We start from the raw sequence: 16,545 nt of genomic DNA, 5'->3' as shown, positions 1-16,545 counted from the left end.
TGCTCCCTCTGATGTATAAACTCTCCTTTGCTCAACAAAGAATTACCCGAGAAGCAGGACAGAACTTCTCCGTTTGATCAATTGATCGTTTTAAGCTAATGTTAATGAGCAGACCCCGATAAAGACGAGAAGAAGATGAGATAAGGATGAGATGAAGATGAGGCATAAAACCGCTTAATTTTAAACTGTAAAAAACTTCATCTAACAAGTATTCTGTTTAACTTTCATTAGATGGCATGTTTAATGAAATGCTGCTCAGTCTAAAGTGAGATTCACCGGCGGATAACAATAGTAATCAATTTTACAATCAAACTTAATTAAAAGGAGAAATATAATTAGTAGACTGTCCCACAGTGTAAATTTTATTTTTTATTATTACAGGTACACGAATGAAAGTGCTTGTAAAGTGTTATTTTATTATATCACAAGGCTTACAGGATGAAATGATATAATAACAGACTTTCAACTAAGTTCAAATATTAGTTGAAAGTCTTCAGGCCATGTAAATGTCAAATTTGACATTTAAAAGTTACTCACAAAGATCCTGTAGGAAGCTGTCATCAGTGAAAAGTGTTTTTCCTGCATAGATATGAATTAATTACTCAAAAAAACTATGTTAGTGGTTTCAATGCCAAAGAGGGTCAAGCTATCAAGGGATGATTGATTTTAGGTGCAGCGACCCCGTGGGGTGACTGAGCTCCTTTGACACTGAATGCTGTCGAGTTTCAAGTTGTTTAGCTCCAATTTTTATACTTTATGTACTTATTTATGCACCAGTCATGTTTTAGGAAGGAGCAGTACAAGGTTAGTTGAGAGTCCTATGATGCCCGACTTAAGTAGAGGGATTTATTGGAAAATAAATGCTCCATCAAAAGAAATATTTCAATTACTTCCGTACCACTCAGCAGGTGCATTTTTAAAATGTACATTTTTCTCCCAGCATTTACACAACAGCAGATTGTAGATGAATATATATACACCCTTATCCTCATTCCGATACGGTTGGGATTCCCAGGTTCTTAAGCTAACCTTAGCAATCAAGGAATGAAAAGAATAGGGCCTTCCTGAAGAGACACACAGAAACAAAGAAATATGAAGTGCATGCTATTTTCATCATGTAAACATAAATCACACTATTCTCAGGGAACTGCCTGCTGGATTAAGAGCACAGAGTACATGGAAACACAGCAGAGTGTGTTGAATGAAAGTGAGAGAGTGTTTTTTAAGGCCAAGGCCGCTTAAAACCGGCTGCTTTGATTGCTTACAAGGAAGACGGTGCCTGGGGCCCTTTTACCACATTGGAGCACATATTATCTCAAGCCTGATCCCTCAAAGAGCAGAATGCGCGTTCAGCTGCTAGTGCTCACCGTCTTCTGCACTTTGCGTCTCCACCTGAACGTACCTGTGCACACCAAATGTGCCGATACGCTCTCGGCTCTGCCAGAAAACAAAGCGACTACCTGAATGCATGAGAAGATTCCAAAGGGCAGCTCGACACCGCACCGTAGTCTTTCAGAGGTGCATGTTTGCAGCTTTGGGTGCAGAGGAAAGTGGATACACAATTTAATACCTTTAACACAGGTGTTTTACACTCCACAGTTTTGTGTGGTGCTTTTTCAGGAATGTACCCCTGGCAAAAATTTGTTTTTGGGAATGCACAATACTGCCTTGCATGTCCCCAGGCTCATATTCCTACACACTGTATACATGATGAGGTTAGGTGATTAGAGATGGATGTACAGAGTCACAGTTCTTCTGTGGCGCACTTGTGCATGCTCTCTCGAACATCCAGTTTAATGCCCTTTGCAACACTTAAATCCATCTCTGCGCATTATCGAAGAACCGTTTTGGCTCCGCTGCAGCGCGCGGAGGCGAACATTTTCAAATTCACACGCTTCATTCTGCTGAGTCCGAGTGGAGAAACACCAGTCTCATAGAGCCAGAGTCACTACGTAACTCACAGCAGTTTAGTCCATTGATAGAATGTGTTCATTAATATACATTCAGATTTAAACAGGCAAGAAGCAGCATTTCGACATTGTAATTATAAATCTTACGTGGGCCTTCCTGCACACGCTTACCGGCGCCACCACAGCACTCTCTCTTGATGGATGGCCATTCTCATCGGCTTGCTCATGCTTAATGAACCCTGCAGTTCATGTCTTAATTGAATGCTTTTTATGCTCTCATGTTCTGCGAGCCACCCCGACCCTCCCAACCCCCCATCCTTATGTCCCAGCGACTGCTTATTACCGCCCCTCCTTTCACTATCTTGATTGCGAGGTACGATTCTGACTGCTAATGAATAAAGGCTCTCTCAGATCACACCTTTCCTGTAAGATCTCGGGGGGGCGGGGGACACAAACAATCAAGTGCACACAAATATGCACCTACTTACACACACCAGAGACGGTACCAGGCGAGACACTTTTGCGACTTAAATGCTGATTTTTCTTTAATCTTCTCTATTTGTGTTATTTTTGGAGGACCATTAGCGCCGTTCATGCGAATGTTGGAAAGTGGGTGCTGGAAATGACATTATTTTGGAGGCACTGTCCTCATTAGGTAATCTATACACAAAGTTTTGATTGATTTCAGCGCTCACACAGATGCCAAGAAGCAGTGACTGCCAGCTAGCAGCTGAGCCCGAGCTCCAGAATATGGCTGCACGGTGATATTCCTTTCTTTAGATTATTTTTCTCTCCTTGATTTCCTTTGTAATGATCTTTTTTTTCTGCCATTTAATTAATTTATTTTTTTATCTTGTCTCAATGAATCATCTTTCTTGCGGCAGATGAAGCAGACTGGTTATTTATTTTCTCTCTCTGCTGCATCGAAAGGGCAAATCACAAGTATATCTGTGTATTTCTAACGATGAGAAGTAATTTTACTTGCATAATTTGTATCTAAGAATTGGTCGTGTCAATTTTCCCTGGTTGTCGTCAGCGTAATTCCAACAAGGTTGATGATCAGTGTCTCAAACACTGAGGATATGGTGTAGAAAAATAGACGTTCAGTCATGACTTCACCGACATGCCAGGTGAAACAAGGATGCTCCCAACAATCACTGCCATTGTCAAGACGTGAAACAGATATTCAGTCCCTAGAAACATTGTTAATAACCTCTGCGCTTTTAGGGTCTCTGCAACCTCTCATCTGTCAACCATTTCAAATCTCTAGAATGTAGTGGAAAAAATAAATACATAGAAAGATACTAAAGGAGCCGGTACAAAATACTTGAGCCAAATCTGGCTAGAGATTTAGATACGTTTGTGATACTGTAGCTTCAGGGATAAATATCCTGCAATGAAGGCTACATCTGGACCCAAGACAGGTTCTGCAGGTGTTTAAGAGCCGCATTTCCTTTCCTGCGCTTTGCATTCTCCTTTCTTTTGTCGAAGAAACCAATGAGAAAGGGCACGATTCCATGGTGTACAGCATGCTGAGCCAAACATTATTTTTATTCTGAAAGCTTTGGATCCAACGCTAAAAGGTATTTTTTAGGTATAAGAAAGAGCCGGTCCAATTCAGACGTATGTAGGTCATTTTTAATTGTTGACAGCTGATTTCTGAAGCAGCTTTCATGGTGAATCCGTCCTGTGATTTTCTACATTCTTTTCTATAAATGTATTCTTAAACGTGAAACCATTAAGCACTCTTTTGCAAAATCCCTATTGTTCCTTTCGCTATGAATAGACCACTGACCGTTTCAGTCACATCATTCCTTGTTACCCAAATCAGCTGCACCTGGGCTGATGCCACCAATGTGGAACGCCGGCCAGACTGGCATCCCGAGTCGTGAGACACCCTTCTTATTCATTTGATATTCAAATGCAGCTGTCGCTGTAACAAAAATGGATTTTACCAAGATGGAAAGCAATTTGTCAGTCTGCTTCTTGGGAATGGATTTGAATATACATTGTGCTTCAATCAAATTTGTACAGTGAAAGCTGCCTGAGGTGCAAATGATCATCGTGCTCTTCTACCCCCAGACACCAGTTTACTTTTTCCTTAAACTTAACTTAATAAATCATCTTTTAAAGTCCCGACAAGATAGCGCAAACCCCTCCTCATGACAAGTAGTAATGAAGCATGTGAGACTAAAGATATACAGAAGAGCAGATTGGGTATCATAATGGATCATTGTCAGGTGCCGAATGGAGTCAATGGCTGCGCTAATCGACCGTCAGCCGTCGCAACTCAGGTGACATCACAGAAATCACAGGCCTAAATTTAATGAGGCTTAAAGCAATGATGTATCAGCACTGAGTAATAACACATTATGGTACTTGCCCTGTGGGGGGCACTCTAATTAAGGAGCCATATTTCCATTTGAGCTCACGGTCTGATTTTGATGAAACAAAGAGGGGATGGTACCTCGTTTTCAAAATATCTGATGAAGCAAAAGGTCCAATTACTAACCCAGACTTCAGATTGGTATGATTATTATGGTCACTCTAACAATAGTAACATAGTAATAACAGTTGCTGCGTCATACCATCAATGTCACTTGAACCTTTCACAAATTTCTTTGCTTGTTTTGTTTCAGTTAAATACAAATCACATACATATAAAGGACATACAGTTGAGACAATTATTAACGGAAGTAGGAAGAAGCTGAAGTCGGAGACTTATTAAGGATGCCCTGATTGGAGCCTGAGGATGTGAACATATTCCACCAGGGGATACCAACAAATACAATCTCAGGCATCAGCCCGATATTAAAACTGAAGGAGATTATCGATTAAACGAAGCTCCTTCCTCCAGTGTCTATTTTGACTGCATCTTGATATCATCCAAACTGAGACCCCGACAAAAGACAGGAGTCTGAATATACTGTAGCAGCTGATGGGATTTTTAATAACTTCAAGTTCAACAAAGAAAAATCCACAGCCGGAGGAGAACGTTCAACACATTTGTGGGATTGTTTTCAGAACAGTGTCTGTGTTGGAAGAGCCTAACAGAAAACCTGTCCATGGATTAGCGTGCCTGATTTAAGTTTGGTTCTTAGGTCTGGTTTGTTAATGAATTATCCTGCTAATTGTTTGGTTCAAATCAGTGAAATTAAAGCATTTTATCAAATTATCCACACGTTGCTTTTTTTCTCCTAATGTTAAGTTATACAAATCCTCGGCGAAACTTTCATACATCTCGCAGATATTTTATTCCTTTGCAGGAAAGCTTTATTCAAAAATGTCAAATCTATTCCTATTTAATTAAAGATAACAGCAGCATTGTAGAAGATTGTTTTATAATCTGTGCTGACATTTGTGCAAACAGACGGAGTGAATTGTATTCCCCTCAATCCTGTTCTCACCGAGGCTAAAAGTAACGTCGCTTGCTCGTCTGCCGGAGGGTGATTTATTTTATAATGACAGCATCATTTAAGGCAAATGTGAAACTTTCACTGCATCTTCTAAAACCTTTGTTCCCAAAAACGTTTTTCATGTTTAGCAAAGAGTCACGTTCGACATTTGGATTTAATATAATAATTTTTAAATAATTAAAGATGAATGTATGACAAGGCATCTCTGTAAAGACGAGGTACTCATCTTTGTGAGTGATGTAAAGTATGAAAAGCCATTTCATTTCAACCTGCGATTGAGAGGTATGTAAAGAGACCTTTGCATCTATATGTTTGACACTGCACACTCCTCCATCTCCTGTTTCTTTAATATCTCAAAATGTCTTCACCTGAATAACAGTGACATTTGAAATATGAGGGCAGATGGTGGAGGAGCAGCCACACGCTCTGTCCTTCTCTAATTTCAATCAGATGAGTTGGAACGAGTGCAACCTGCTGTTCCACGGCTTCTCGTTCGTTTGGATCAGTACTCTTTGAGCCTTGATAATCTCTTAAATTCACCCGAATCATCGATCATTACATATTGACATTAACCTATCAAACATCTTTCCAGTAAACACACATAAGTAAGAACATCCCCAAAAGTTTGGTCCTGGAGGGGGGGGGGGGGGGGGGGATACAAGTAATCTGAAAAAAAAAACATATATAAACTGAAATCCCCCTTGGAAGAGAATATCAAATCATAAGAGTGCTTAATATTTCACTGGCTTGATGAAATATGCATTGTAGCCCAGAATGGAGGAAAAATGCAATGATTTGGATGCATTATGCATGAGAGGGTCTGCTGGTGAAAATGACTGCACTGTTGAATAATCGGGCATTTCACTTTCACCACAGCACAATGGGATTTTGTTATTACGACACATCGCTCAATTCATTTAGAAGATGCATACAGTTTCATATTCTATTTAGGGCCTTGCGTGTGTGTGCAGGTGCTTGGTAATGAACTGAGGTACTTACTGTGTTGTCTCCTTTGCCTATGTCTCACTTGGGTTCACCGGGTTGCGACAGTAAACTATTCTTTTTCCAAGCGAAGACTTATTAAGTTTCCAGCACCAAACACAATGCATGTCATACGTCGTGTCATTTAGGTGGTGCAGGCCTGTTTGCCGAATATGTGTTGAAGAATAAGCACTACAATCCCTCTTAGGTACGGTATATTTCATGAAGGCATCAGATGCTCTTTGAAATATTCCAGGTGGAAATAGAGGATCTTGAGAAACCATGTAACCTGTAAGAGAAATATGTTTCCCCCAGTTTAGTTTAATGCCCGTGCTTTTATCATGAAAACCAATGCTTTCTGATCAATGACTGTACTTTCTTCTTGTCCCGTGAGGGGTCGCCACAGCAAACCAACTTTCTCCACTTCACCCTGTCCTTTGCATTTCCCCCCCCCCCCCCCCCAGCACCAGCCACTCTCATATCCTCCCTCACTACGTCCATGTATCTTCTCCTGGGTCGACCTCTAGCCCTGTTCCCTGGCAGTTCCATCCTCAGCATCCTTCTACCGATATAGTCCCCGTCTCTCCTCTGGACATGTCCAAACCATCAAAGTCTGGTCTCTCTGACCTTGTCTCCAAAATGTCTAACCTTCACTGTCCCTCTTATTGCCTCATTTCTAATCCTATCCAACCTGGTAACTCCCGAGGAGAACCTCAGCATCTCCGTCACTGCTTTCAGATCAATAATGCTTAATGGAAAATGAGTGATGGTTTAACAGAGGGGGGGAAATATATTTCAAGCACAGTTAACTGACTGCGTGTTTCATTTGATTTCCTCTGCCACCTTCCTTTTAATATGACTCTCCCCAGCTTTCCAGATATTTACTTATTGATTATATGGTACATAACACAGATTGCTGACATGCAACAATGGCGTGCGTCCTTGCTGGGCTTTAGGCTTGAACCTCAGGGTAACGTGTGACTTCAACAACAGCTAAATGGATCAAAGTGGGGCTCAGCACTCGGACTGTTTGCTGTACATAATAGTATTTTGCTGGGACATAAAACACTGACGGATCATAGCGAGGCACGCTGCGCTTGTTTATGGGCTTGCTGTTATTGTACCAGCTGGGTGTGTACTTGGCACAGAGCTGGACTCGTACCCAGCGGGAGCCTGAGTTGGCTAGTCTGAACACTCAATAGCAGGCAGCCATAACATAATAAAAGGCTGAAGACAAACAACTCTGTGTATCACAAACAGCAGATAAATCACGAGTTAGGTTATTGCCAAAATGACTGAAGCAAAAACTCAGGGATTAAAATCACACTTAACTAAATTCACTTAAATAGCCTGCGCTCGCTCTGGTCTTTGCCTTGACAATGTTATTTCCTCTTATAATTTCCTCTAGCCTACAGGGAGCGCTCGTTAATAAGTAATAATCAATTTAAAACTCCTTAACTACCAGTGCTGAATGCTCAGGGTTCAAAAGACAAACTTTGTTCACACTTTGTGATGCTGCCCAATATACCACTACTACAGATAACATATTTGTCAGGAAGTCAATGTGATTGCATCGATTCTCTATTTATATGACGCTGACATGTTAAAGATCGCCTGCAACCTGTTGACGTTTACACAAACATTTATAGTGACAGGGATTTCAGGAAAAGGGAAGCAGGAGGCTGACTTCAGACGCAGGCGCCATTGTTTGCTGTGGCCCTGCATCCCGGCTCAGAGCTTAACTCGGCAGCACAAACAATGAAATGCTCTTGGCTCAGACAAACAATCACATCAAGTCAGCGTGCATGGAGGAGTGTAATTTCACGTAGCATGTTTATCCTGGCATGTCTCTTTAAATGGATCACTTTCCTTAAGTGCTCCACACAGTGTTTTACAAGTGTTCGTCCTCGGTGCCTGCTTTAACCTCTGCATCTCCCACAGACTTGGATAAAAGAGCCGACTGTCTGGAGTTCCTGGAGATGTCTGGAAAAGTGAGTCACCTCACAACTGCTCTGGCGAGGTGACATTTTCCCTCTGACCTCGCAGGATCTTTGCATTTGCGGCTCCTGCTTTCTAAAGGTTTGATTGCATGGTGTGTCAACTCTGAATGTGAACAGCTGTACAGCCAGTAGACTAAACTTCTCAGATTGAATATGTGATTTCTGCTGCATTCAAACCAAGCGGTGAGCCACACATCACACAGTTCTTCACACAGTGCCTCTTAAAAGTCACAAACGCAGCAGGGATTTCTGGGATGTGTAGGATTTTGCCTGAATTAACATAAAGATTCAAATATTTAACTGCTGATAAGAGACACATGCAGTGCAAGAACACAACAAAAACATAGAAGGTACTTGGTGAATAAATGTTTTGGTAAAACAGAAACTTAAATGCAACATGTCTGGCTCTCCGTTACATCGCTAAATATCAGATTATTTGCACTGTAGTTCCATCACCAATTTTCTTTTCCTTCTGTATTTCTCCAGTAACAATCAGAAGATCTGGTGTTCAGAAAACATGTTTGTGTCTCGATTCAAGTCATCAGAAGTTGAGTATTCAATGTATACAATAACCACAACCGAGGTGTGAAGAGGAACTGCATCTCTCTCTGTCTCTCTCTCTCTCTGTCTCTGTCTCTGTCTCTCTCTCTCTCTCTCCCAAAAGATTCCCAAAAAGTTCTAATTCTAATTCTAAATTCTATTTGATTGCTTAAAAGTAGAGGAAAGTATTTTTTTTAAACTCTACTCCCAATAAAAATAAAAGATCTTGAGAAGAGCAGCACTTTACTTTTCCACTTCCTCTGATGCTTAACATTAAGTTTAGCTTCTTTATATGGCTGTTCTGAGGTCAAGACATACGCAAGGCTCAGCTCAATATTAAAGCATCCCACTAAAACTACCGTTCGTATCCAAGGATTTGTAGCTTGTTAGCTGCTGTTTCTCGTGAAGTTAAATGAGGCTCTGGAGGTTTGAAGCCTGTTTAACTTTCAGTTTTGAGGAACAAATTATCTTCTTTTCAGATTTTTGGGGGATCTTGATGTATGATTCACAAATGTTGAGGCTGGGTATGGTGGAGTTGGGAATGTCATGTCTTGGAGAGGATTTGACTCTCTTAACCCCCCCCCCACAACACACACACTCCCCCATTAAAACAAACAAATAATCCAACAGATAAAACCCACTCACATCACTGTTTGAAGACTAAATGTTTTCACATTTGTACATAACATTTTATGTATCATGTTTTTGATATGTAGATGAAACATTGAAGCAATTCACCATCAGGTTTGTAATCCACTCAACATATCAGGAACACACACACACACACATATATATACTGTATCAATATCAATACATTTATCAGTATACTGCATATCAATTAAAGCAACCACTTTTCTAAACCAAGCAAATGATCTGCACTTTGATGAACAGCTTAATGAAACCGCATAAGGGAGTTATCTTCAGTCTCATTTTAATCTGTTAAATATTTTCGCCACATAAAACTCTGTTTCCATCCATTGATACATCCACAACATATTAGGGAACAAAATGCACACAAAAAAAGGGAAATGAATGCAAGTGGACATGAGGAACAAGGTGCCGGGGATAGCGCAGAGACCTGTGAACAGAGGTTTCACTGCATGCAAACAGAGAGGAATGCTTGGAAAATGGTCTAATGGCAGCAAAAGATGTGCCATGTTCATTCCTGTTCCTCCTGAACCATAAAATGCTGCAGCAATCACCTCTCACCCCGCCTTGTGTCTGACACAGATCAGGCTGTGACAGCAATAGTCACTCTCATCGTTTGTTGTGGAGTTCCGGTTATCAACTCCTGCTACCATCAGCCTTGAACCCACAAGCTCAGAGGAGGAGCTCAGAGGAGGAACACAAATGGAGGCAGGGAGAAAGTGACATTTGAAACTCAGTTAAAAAAAAAAAAATGGCACAAAGAAACTGCAGAATGTCAGATGGATTGAAAAACATTAATTTCATTATAGATGCTTTTTTTTTATTTGTTCGCTACCTTTTGATGCAATTGGAAAATAAGCTTTTTTGATTTTTCTACTGTATAACTATCCAATGGGCATTTTGCTATTAAAATTTGCGACCGTCATTTCCTGAGTTTACAATTCCAGGTGTCAAGGAGCAAAGCAAAAAGTCAAAATCCTTTCAGAAAAGATGCTCCCCTCTTCTTTATCCACTCATTTACTGATCTGTTGTTCCGCTCCCTCTCTTTCAGGTCCACATGTCATTTTGAAGAGCTTTGTCATTACTAATGAATTTCATCCACTCAGGTTGACATTTATTCGCATGTTCCCTCTAAACAGGAACATTTCCATCTGACAAACATGAGAGGAGAGGGTGGAGCATATACCGTACGCCCTGGGAGCAGGTATTAGGCTGATCTGTCTGAGGCTAACTGATAAATGGGGCCTTCTGGCAACCGCTGCTCACCATTTATGGTGAATGAGGCCATTGTTTGAGTTCCCCGAGTTAATACTCACCTATCAGAGGCATGATGGATCACACAGCAGACACAGTTGCACACAATGCTTAGCATAATCAGCTATGAATCAGATTTTAACTCACAGTAGGCCTAATAACAAATGATGAATGAAAAATGACCACAACTAGGGCGCATTTCTTTGTAGGATGGAGTCATAAATTCAAGAACAATCAGCATGCGGTGGTTCCGACGGTCACGGCTACACGCAGATACACTCAAATGCACGCTGTGCTAAGCAGAAAATAAGCTGTTCCAAAGCACAGACACTAAATTTTGCACCCAGACATACGCGTTGCAATAAAAAGTGAGATTTTTATGACTGAATAGATGGCTTCATTTCAAAAGGCAGAAACACATAAATAATGACACCAGACGTGCGTCACCTTCGTCCAGTGAGCTGAGTAGACAGTTGCGCAGTACAACAGCAATATGGAAAAAGCACAGTTTAAGTGATCCAATATTAATATAGTCCATAACTGTGCATAGTGTTGCATCCAGCTCACATCATTATTTAATCTATTCTCATTTTGCTATATTGCCAGTATTGACAAAATGCTACAATTTTTTTTGTTTTATTTATGAATTTACAATAGACATTCATGAGGTGTGACATCATCTGCGGCCTTGGATTATCCCCATCACAGCTGCCATTGGGGCACTGGCTTAAAGTAATATGTCAAAGGTAAAGTTGTCTTATCCATCACACTCACAAGGACTGTTGCAAGACACAAGAATCGATAATGAATATTGATATGTTTTAATATATATTACAGACTCCACCTACTTTCATATAATAGTACAATTATTTTTTTCCCAAAAAGAGACAAATTCACTTTTACTTTTCACTTTTGGTTTATAAAGATACCAAGAATAATTTATAACCTTATGGTGATGATCCAGGTCACCATGTGGACGGTGTAAATCTAATTATGAGGGGAACAAGCAGCTCGGCGGAGGTCTTCGCTCTTTAGTACTTTTGTTCAGGTATTACTTCAGTTGTCTGATTTTGTTACATTTTATTTAACTTCAGTCCTGAAATGTTTTATTCTGGGTTCAACTGTCAAATTGCAGAGTCTAAGAACCCAAACGTACACTAGAGGGAAGTCGAAAACCCATATTTAGTTTCCAAAGCTGCATTCACAGAACCAGGTAGTCAGCTAAACAGGCAGACAATTCAAAATAGGGGCAGGCAAAAACTCAGAAACCAAAAATAAACAGAACCAATACATGTAAGCTAAATTGAAACAGGAATGCTGGAAAGTAGGTATTAAATGCTAACAATCTGGCAGCGAGGAAAGTGAGGGTTTATTGAGGGATGAGCAACAGGTGGCTGCCGCAGCGCAGGTGTCGGGAGTGAGTTCGATTGCATTCCGGGAGGGGGTAAGGGGCTGGAAAGACGAGAGACATTAGCACATGGAAAAATCAAGGAATACAGATAAAGGTAAAAAGCTGAGGTGTAATCAGACATCCTGACATCGACTATGTAAAGCAGATTATTTTACAACGGTGTCTCGATGAAATTACAAATGACTTCGTAAATTCTCTTGGCCAAAGCACAATGCTTGATTTGCAAGCTTAATACTATGTTTAATGAAATAAACAACCAATGGCCAACAGCAAGATATAATCAAGAGCACCTATATTCACAATATAGGTGTGTGTTTGTGTCAGATTGCAACACAGTCTAATCTTGGTGCCTTGGAAATACAATGGCTCCTGAGGAATCGAATTCCATTTTTTGTTATCTTTACGTGTAACATGACGATGCTTGAGATTGTGCGTTTGACTTACAACACGTTGAAGTCACAGCGCTTGGCAAATACTATGTATCCCAAAAAGCTGCCAGTGAAATGATGGAGGAAATGTGCACCAACTGTAATGAAATTGAAGAACAAAAATGTGGCCCAGAAGAACCCCCGTTCACTGGTTTCCCCATGCATAATGTAGAATCTTAAAAGTGAGAAATTACATATGGCAGTGAAGCAAAGTAGAAAGACGACGGCTCCGAAGCGCTGCCATTGTGCAAACCCTTGTGATGGTCAGAGAAGTTATTATTGAAGACAGCCTGCCTCATTCTGAACGAGGACACGACAAACACAACATGTGGCATCACAAAATTGGCTGTGACACCTTTAGCTACCAGTGCCAACAATGAAGAGAAGGGGGGAAAAAGGGGGGGGGGGGGTATTGGGTATCCGTCTAATAAAATAAGGAAAGGAGGGGAAATGAGGAATGATCCCTGATTGTGCTTGTCTTATGAGGGGCATCCATCAGAAGTGACATCCAGACAAATAAAACCCATTTTTTCCCCCATTTTCAATTACATTGCTTGAGAAGACTTTCAACACACAAATACACATCCATGCACACATCCATGCATACAAACACAAACGCATATATTCACATGAACATTTCCGTATTGTACATAACACCCACACAGTCTTGATTGTCATGTGTGCAGCACATTCCACTCTAACACGATTTATATTTGGCATTATTCCCCTGAAGACTGTTTAATCTCCACCGGGAAAAGATTTATTGCACAACAGCAACACTTTTATATGTAATACAAGCTGACAGTTTCATGAATTCAATAAAAATCAATAGCAAAGTGAGTCACGGCTGCAGCGTGCCTTAAACAACTCCCACACAAATTAAAGTGGGATGTGAATTCAGAAACGCATGTTAAACCCAGTCTTCAAACTTCTGGGACATGAGATAATGAGACTATTATTGGTCTCACCTGTTGAAAATGAAATTGGGGACGCATGAATCTTGGAGGGACGGGTGTGTTTTTTTGGCGCACAAGCTGCAAAATGCATGATGAAGAAAGTAGTGATTGAAGCATTGAGAAAGGGAGGTTTGGAAAATGACAGGTGCAGGATATATTTTAGATTTATTTAAAAGGAAAATCAGCAACACGTCGGAGGTATTTCTTCACAGAGAAGCATTCTCTCAAGGTTGAGCAGTTTTGGCCAGACAAACTCATGTAAGTAAAGTGCCTGGATGCAAAGTGTTGTACATACAATGCTGCAGTATTTTCAGGGAAGCAAAAAAGAACAAGGAGAGTTTGCATAAAGAAAACAGCATGGGTGAGTGTCGAAGCTAGTTTCTGAAAGCAATTAATTTCCCATGCTGCCAATATCCACTTACACATAAACTATTAAATGTAGACTGTGTGAACAACTAACCTTTGCAACTTCTACAATCAGCCAATCACAGCATGACAGTTTAATTAGGCATTACGTGACTTAATTATTTCACAGGTGATTAAATAATGCACTGTTTTTGAATTTTCTTCATATTTATCACCGTGCAAGTTTGTCTTTGATTTAGCCTAAATGGCAGTCTGACATGCTGACTTGACAATAATTAAATAACTCTTACACATAGCTGCACAGTAATGAATGGCTCACCGCCTTTAAAAAAAATAAAAAGTTGTTGCAGATATCTGGATTATGAACAAACGATCGATTGGCTCTATAACTGAGTCTCGTGTGGATATGGATCCCTCAGAGGTGATGCGGCGTCCTATGAGCTTGCTCTCTTCCCACAGCTACAGATGAAGATTTCATAGGTTTTAGCAGCTTTGGACCAATTCTCTTTGATGCACATATTGTAATGCAAGCATCTATACTTTGTTGCCTAGCTACAAGACATTTCAGCCTTCCTATTTTAAAGATTGCCTTGGAAAATATTTTTACCCCTCTGATTCATGGCTTTGCGTCAAATGCAAACGCTGCTTAAGGGAGACTCGAATCAAGAAGTGCGTCAACATCACCTGACACGCAGAAAACTGTTGAATCCTTACTCTCACCTCCATGGAGTCAGTGATTCTGAACATCTGAACACAGGGCAAGAATCAACACTGATGAAATTCATAGATCTCTGGTGTCAAAGTATTTTTTTTTCTCACACTTTGCCTTTCTGTGTCTGATTTACTTTGTCAATTTGGCTCAATTTCCCACTATTCTCAAATACACATAGACACACGAAGTAGCTCGAAGAAGGAAAAGGCCACTTGCCAGAGAATAACAGACCTGTGTAGCCTAGCAACAGCCAGACAGGCTTATTAGCTGGAAGAGGAGAGAAGAATACAGGAGGGAAAACTTTGGGCTCTGTCTCTGTCTCTCATCCACTTACACAAGCTGAAGGGCACACAGGCTCAAACGCAAAAGCCCTTCTCCTCTCGCATCCCCTCAACAGCGCTTTGTTTTGACAATCCCACATTTGCATCAGACTATTGATTAAATGCCCTGGCCACTCCTTTTTTTTCCTCTGCTACCAGAAGTAGAACATGTTCAATAGTCATTTTGTTGATATTATTAATTTTTTTATTTTATTTTTAGGTGAACTGTCAGCGTTGGTGTGCTAACTCACCTACACAATAGGTTAGTATATAATATCTTTGAATTTATTTACAGAGAAAGAGGAGCTTTAAATCAATGCTAAAGAATAGTTGGAAAGACTAAGTGAAATAAAACACTTTACATTAACAATACCCCGCGATGCACTGGCGACGCATCCAGGGTGTGCCCTGCCTCTTGCCCGTAGTCAGCTGGGATCGGCTCCAGCAACATATATGCCCCGAGAGGTGGACAAAGCTGTCGACGAGACGATGGAGGTCATCTCGTCTAAAAGGAAATGGATGGATGGACATATAGGACCATGTTTCTTACCTGAGTGTTGTGTTGATTGCCCGTGAGAAACTTCAATGGTCACCATCCGTAGCTTATTCGTATCAGTCGTACTAACACTCCCCTACCAGATTACTTTTTTTCCAGACTCTAACGTTCCTGGCATGATGTAAAGCTTTATTTATAATGTATTTAGTTTATGGTCAGTACCATTAAACGAGCATGCAGGTAGGTGTAGGCGTGTCTGAAATGGTCCTCGTAACACTTTCACATCCTTAAACATTTAGCTGCATCTTTTTATCAGATGCTCGCCAGCAAAAATAAAACTTTTACAATGTCCATGTTTCTCACCACTATGCATTTTACGATGTATCTCTCCTTCTACCTCCCCCAGTCTTCCTTGTATCTCATTTCTCAGCTGACTCCAACAGACCCCCATATCGCAACTTTCACTGAAGGGGAATGTGAATTGCAGCTTCAGTAATTATCCTGCTGGATTGGAAGTGGCGAGGCCAAAGGGGGCAAACCTTGGAGTGCAGTAAGCTTTGCTGTCACTGTCACCACCTCTCAAGGTAAAAGAAAGTGAAATACACATTTACATAGGTCGATGGAAAGGGCAGGACGGTGAGGTATTAAGAAAACGAGGAAACGATGGACATGCTAAAATATCCTTGTCTGCTTTTACAGTGAAAGAAAACATGATTCTGCTTACCTGACAGCAAAGGCTCTATGAATCAAGAGAAATGCTTAAAGAATGGGGGGGGGGGTTAAACCTTGGGTACTTTGCTTCATTTAGCCACGAGCTAAGTTTTTTATTAGTAAGAATATAATTAATTGTTGTGCATTCAATACACTTCCTAAAGATACAGTTTATAAAAATGACACAGCTTTATTAAATAAATAAAATAAAGCAGCATTATTGATAATAAATCCTGTCATCCATTAAAGACTTAATTAATATTTGGTTTTTCACTTTTCATTGTGCTGAAAGCCTGCATTTATCCACTTGTTTTATTAAAATATATATGTGATGATTATTTACATCACTAAATGATTATTATTAATGTCGCATTCTCTTAAATTTAAGAGAATGCA

The sequence above is a fragment of the Brachionichthys hirsutus genome, chromosome 13 (assembly GCF_040956055.1).
Source record: "Brachionichthys hirsutus isolate HB-005 chromosome 13, CSIRO-AGI_Bhir_v1, whole genome shotgun sequence".
Taxonomy (NCBI): Eukaryota; Metazoa; Chordata; class Actinopteri; order Lophiiformes; family Brachionichthyidae; genus Brachionichthys; species Brachionichthys hirsutus.
Note: the sequence above shows the minus strand (reverse complement) of the source record.